The sequence below is a fragment of the Nylanderia fulva genome, unplaced genomic scaffold (assembly GCF_048542155.1).
Source record: "Nylanderia fulva isolate GAGA-0341 unplaced genomic scaffold, ASM4854215v1 Scaffold137, whole genome shotgun sequence".
In the NCBI taxonomy this organism is placed as follows: Eukaryota; Metazoa; Arthropoda; class Insecta; order Hymenoptera; family Formicidae; genus Nylanderia; species Nylanderia fulva.
The window spans coordinates 89,964-96,427 of NW_028189591.1; the positions used below are offsets into that span (position 1 = coordinate 89,964).

The window sequence follows — 6,464 nt, forward strand, 5'->3', positions numbered from 1 at the left end:
GCCAGCGTGAATTAAATATATATATTTTATAAATTAAACTTCGGCTCGTATACAATTAAAATATGTGATATAATAAAAGGCCAACTTAACGAGCTTATATGCTATTAATTGAAAATTTTATTTATTAATTTACGTCATACTATACAAAAGTTACGATAAACGTTTCGACTGTACGACAGTCTTTCTCAATATCCTAATAATATGTTAAAAAATTAATTTAGTCATTTCGACATCATAAATAAATACAACAATTACAAGATTATATGACGAACGCAGTACAAAATTCATGATTGTTGGCATGAGTTAGAGCGTCAGATGCTGTTATATTATGTAACGACACTGTGAACAAATTAATATATCCGCTCAAATATTACATTTAGATTTTTAATAAATAGTATTAACTTACTTTTTTGTCAACGAACATAACACTTTTTTTAAAAAATTATTTCTTTTTACTTAACATAATCACAATGTGTACTTTTTTAAAAAACAAATTGATATCTGTATCTTACAATGTCGGCGCGCTGTATATATACCCAATTTTTAAGATGACGTAGACAATTTTTTTAGAATATCATAATAAGAACCGTCAAGACGCTCGGTGTCCTTTTTAGGTTGATACTGTTGTTTTCTTCTTTAATATATATCATTTCTGATATCAACCTTTTATAATAATTCTTTTCATAATCTAGGATTTTTGTGTCGTTCCAATTGAAATTGTGTGTAAATTTTACAATATGTATTAATCCATTAGAACAAACCAATGATAAATGGTTTATTAATTTGACTGATGTAGATATTCCAACTGATGTCACAAATTTATTGAAATTAGGTAGTGATTTTAGCTTTCATATTAATACTGATAAAAAAACAGCTGTCCATGAATTCATTAAAGACATAGAAAGCAATTCGAATAACATAACTAATCTCACGACAATAAGAAACATAGCTATTCCACAGTTCTTTGTTTTTTTAAACAACAATACTAGGAAAGACATAATTAATGACAAACTTACTTTTATGTACAAAAAAACCATGACATTTTGTAAACAAAATCCCAGCATTATTTTCACAAGAGCAGACAAGGGAAACACGACCGTAGCAATGACCAAAGAATTTTATATAGACAAAGTTGAAGAATTATTAAATGACAAAGATAATTATATGACAATCAAAAACAATCCAATAATAAAAATAGAAAAAGACCTTAACAAAAATTTAAAACAATGGTTAAAAAATGAATGGATCACAAAAAAAGACTATTATTGTTTAAGTTCCAGTGATTCAGTGCTTCCTAAAGCATATGGCTTGCCCAAAATTCACAAGGAAAATGTTCCATTCAGAGTAATAGTATCGTCGGTCAATACAGCACTACATCATTTAGCTGCATATTTACACAACATTTTAGTGACAAGTTTACCCAAAGGGAAAAGTCATGTTAACAATAGTTTTGAATTGTGCAACGCTTTGTCTGATCTTAAATTAAATAACAATGAAACAATCGTATCTTTGGATGTGATATCGTTGTTCACAAATGTTCCTGTGGACCTTGCAATAGACAGCATAAATAATAGATGGCATTACATTGAAAACCACACATCAATAGACAAAAATGAGTTTGTTAATGTAATTAAATTCATTTTGACTTCAACGTACTTCACATTCAACGAAACGATCTATAAACAAATACATGGAACTCCTATGGGATCGCCTTTATCTCCAATTATTGCGGATATTGTCATGCAAGATATAGAAACTAGGATTCTTGAAACTATAAAGGTTAATATAAGGTTTTACTATCGCTACGTCGATGATATCTTGCTTTGCTTGCCGGAAGATCAAGTCACATATCTAGTAGAAAAATTTAATGATTGTCACGATAGATTAAAATTCACAATAGAAAGAGAGGATAACCGTAGCATAAGTTTTTTAGATATCTCACTCAAAATTATAAATAACATAATATACATAGATTGGTTTCAGGAAAAAAACATTTTCGGGTAGAACACTCTCATATCATTCAAATCATTCTATATGCCACAAAAAAAGTGTAATATATAATTTAGTAGACCGGTCAATATTATTATCACATCCCCGTTTTCATAGTAAAAATTTAACATTAATCATAGAGATTTTATTGAGCAATAGTTATCCTCTTGATCTCATTTTCTCAGAAATCAATAATAGACTGAAGTTCCTTATTGTTAATAGATTAAACAAAGAAATGACTCAAGATATAAATAACGAAATCATAAATAATGACAATAATAAAAAATTCATAGCGATACCTTATATTGAAAGAATCTCGGAACTAGTAGCATCAGAATTAAAGAAATCAAATATAACAGTAGGATACAGATGTCTAAAGAAATTAAACAGAGTCATAAAAACGCAAAAAGACAGAGATAAGCTCCAAAATAATTCGGGGGTCATATATAAGATTTCGTGTAATAATTGTGATGCTACATATGTAGGACAGACGAAAAGACAATTAGGTACAAGAGTAAATGAACATAAAAATAATATTAGATTAGATTCAGCAAGGCACTCGGTGGTTTCTGATCATATTGTAAAATTTACACACAATTTCAATTGGAACGACATAAAAATCCTAGATTATGAAAAGAATTATTATAAAAGGTTGATATCAGAAATGATATATATTAAAGAAGAAAACAACAGTATCAACCTAAAAAAGGACACCGAGCGTCTTGACGGTTCTTATTATGATATTCTAAAAAAATTGTCTACGTCATCTTAAAAATTGGGTATATATACAGCGCGCCGACATTGTAAGATACAGATATCAATTTGTTTTTTAAAAAAGTACACATTGTGATTATGTTAAGTAAAAAGAAATAATTTTTTAAAAAAAGTGTTATGTTCGTTGACAAAAAAGTAAGTTAATACTATTTATTAAAAATCTAAATGTAATATTTGAGCGGATATATTAATTTGTTCACAGTGTCGTTACATAATATAACAGCATCTGACGCTCTAACTCATGCCAACAATCATGAATTTTGTACTGCGTTCGTCATATAATCTTATAATTGTTGTATTTATTTATGATGTCGAAATGACTAAATTAATTTTTTAACATATTATTAGGATATTGAGAAAGACTGTCGTACAGTCGAAACGTTTATCGTAACTTTTGTATAGTATGACGTAAATTAATAAATAAAATTTTTCAATTAATAGCATATAAGCTCGTTAAGTTGGCCTTTTATTATATCACATATTTAAAAAAATCATATTATGTAAAAACCCATTAATACTTATATATTACAGGATAAATGTATTCCAAAGCAAATTATTTATTCAAATAATTATATAATATCACATTATTTGTGAGAATTTGGTTGTGTCCTGTAAACGAACGTTAGGTTATTTACCCCCAGAAAACATGTACACTTTTTTTAGATTTAACCCAGCAAACACAATATATAAATGTTATATACTTAAGCATGTTACATGTAACGTATATGTTAGTTGTAATTTCCCACTCATAGATGTAACATTTTTAATATTACATATATTACATTGTAGTTATATTGTCATTATATCCCAAGATAGCACTGACTTATCAATACATCAATGTGCTATTTGGTATATAATTACAATATAACTACAATGTAATATATGTTATATTAAAATGTTACATCTATGAGTGAGAAATTACAACTAACATGGATGTTACATGTAACGTACACGTTATATTACCTGTTATATTTCGTTTTATTATAGCAATGTAACAATTATATATTGGTGTTTGCTGGGAACTCATTGGACGTACATATTAACATTTAAAAACACGATCTGATAATAACAGATCTAATAATTAATTAATTTCCTTCTGCGAATATGTATAATTCTTAACAATACAAATCATTCTTAACAATATGAGTATATCAGCACGCGGCGAGAAAATCAGCCCCACTATTACGCAATACACGTATCACGTGCGACGTCCCGTCTATTTTAAAATTTTTATTTTTAGTATAACTATTGCGCGCTACTCATATTCTCGTAGAAATAAGACTATTAATAATCATTATATTTTATTAATTGCTGTAATCTGACTATTTTAGTATTAATAGCTAAAATCGCCAAATCTGGGGTCTTCTACCTAGGAACCAAACATCTCTATCTAGTCCTAACCACGCGACCAATCAGGCACCATCTAGGGACCCCAGAGACGGCATGTAACTAGCGGAACTAACCAGATATTCCTTTACAGAAGCACTTATCGATACACTTATTACAATAACGCCAAACTAATAATAAGTACGATAAATATTAATATAATCGAGCACAAGAGATAAGGACTAAAAATGTTAACCCACCCCTTCCTAAAGTAAATTACAATACAACGCGATGTATTATTAACTCCGAAACAACCTTCTTTAGTCAGATTTACAGAATCCTAATCACATCAAATTTATATGACAATTAAAAGAGAAACACAAATTTCTTCAGAATTCTTCAGAACTTCTTCATACCTGAAACGAAACACGATTCTGTAAGTGCGACTAAGAATTACCCGAGTACACGTTTGAATATGTAAACTTTTCAATATTGCATTAATGAATTATGGATCCATAAATGATTATAGACCTTTTTATTAACTATAAATACCAAATGTTATGAATAAAGTATGCCATAATTAACTATAAATATCATATATTATAATCGAAGTATGCCATAATTGATTGATCAATATACGTAAAAGGACCAAACAAGGAGTAATAAATGCACTGCTAGACATAAGTATTCGTAGAGATCGACTCGGCGACACGATGGCTTGTAATTTGACCCCGTATGACCCCTCTGCCGCATTCCTGAACTTTAGGAAAGAAACCAATGCCCTACGCCGAACCAAAGATTTAGGAAGCGAAATATTATTGTTATCATTATAAGCTACAACTCAAACAAAAGCTAACCCTTGAATCCTTTACAGAATAACGTTGCACGTTCTTTTATTTTAACAATAAAAACCTCTCAATTATTAATATAATGAATATTCAAGGAATTACAATCTCCACATTTTTGTAATGGCTTCTAGGGCACGCAATTTAACCCTTTAGTATAAATTATAATGATAAATATTAACGTTTTTATAAATAAGCAATTCGGAAACTAATGTAAAAATTTCCATTCGTCTATTAAGAATCGTAATTATACTGCGCCAACGAACCATCTTAGCTGATGGACCACCCTTCGCCTCCTTTTCGATGACGCAAACCGAATTCCTACGGAACCATAAACATGTCAAAATCTAAGCACGCCTGGTCCTCCAAAGGGTATATAAACCGCGGATTTGGCGTCCTACGAGCACTTCTTGTCAACTTCTAGAATAGAGCATTTTTCGTATTACTATTTTCTAAATTCTAAATTCCACACTTAGCCGATTACGGTTAATCTAGTTTTCGTGTCAATTAGTACTTAGATTTTTTCTGCAAATCCTTATGTTAATTATCATTCTAGTTAATTCATCTGATAGTTTAAATTCGTAAACTCCAAATTGTACCATTATAAGTCACAGACTGAGAAATTGTTCATAAATAAAGAAATAAAGAATTAAAATTAATATAAAATCAGTGCATATCTGTTCTTCCAACTCCATCCTGAGACCGAGGTCCCCAGGAGAACTACAGCCCAGGCATAGTCACCAGGAACAACAGAGCAGATCTTCATCTCCGTGCGAAATCAAGTAAGAACTAATCCTTTTTAATCCTCGATCTAATTTTATAATCTCCTAATAACTAATTAATTAATATTATAAGGATGAACATATCCTTGTAAATGGACAGCCCGAAACGCAATCTTGTACGTAAGAAGAAGCGTACACGCCCTTCAATAATTAGGAAATATAGATCAATCGCGACTACTTTCTCAAATTCTCAAGAGAGATTATCCGGAGATAAACAATTACCTGAGTCTCAAGAGGTGATCTCTCCTGACTTACCTCAAGGTTCCGGATCAATTGACAATTTTCAACATAAAATAGAACCCTTATCACCAATCCCCCTTGAGGAGATTGATAATATAATCAACGAATTAATAGAATCGTCTAAGAGTTCCTATCAAGATTTTCCACCTTTTGAGGAATATAATTTTCCTGCTGTCTCTTTACCGGAATTAAGCTCAGGACCGCTAGAACCTCCCTTTGAAATTGACGACTATTCGAAGTATCTAGATCTTTAATAATCTCAACTCGCGATTATTTATCAATTATTCTAAATGTTCAAATCCTTGATAATAGACTATTACTTTATTTTATTAATAACATACTTTAATTTCATATCTTATATCCTGAATAGGAAATACGATTTTGAACTAATATTAATTTTCCTAGACGATATTATTTATTCCTACGAAACATTTTCTATTTCTAAAATTCCCCAGATCCGAAAAGTCAGTTCCAGCTCTCGGCGCACCCAGGATATAGTCGGTGCATG

General features: G+C 30.1%; 1 long non-coding RNA gene across 1 annotated transcript; it reads left to right on the forward strand.

Annotated features, from left to right (window-relative positions):
* The first annotated feature begins 2,815 nt into the window (after nt 1-2,815).
* On the forward strand, nt 2,816-3,201 carry LOC146724339 (uncharacterized). The gene is made up of 2 exons (XR_014924109.1): nt 2,816-2,898; nt 2,966-3,201. It is a non-coding gene; the product is annotated as an uncharacterized LOC146724339 (long non-coding RNA).
* The last annotated feature ends 3,263 nt before the right edge of the window (nt 3,202-6,464 follow it).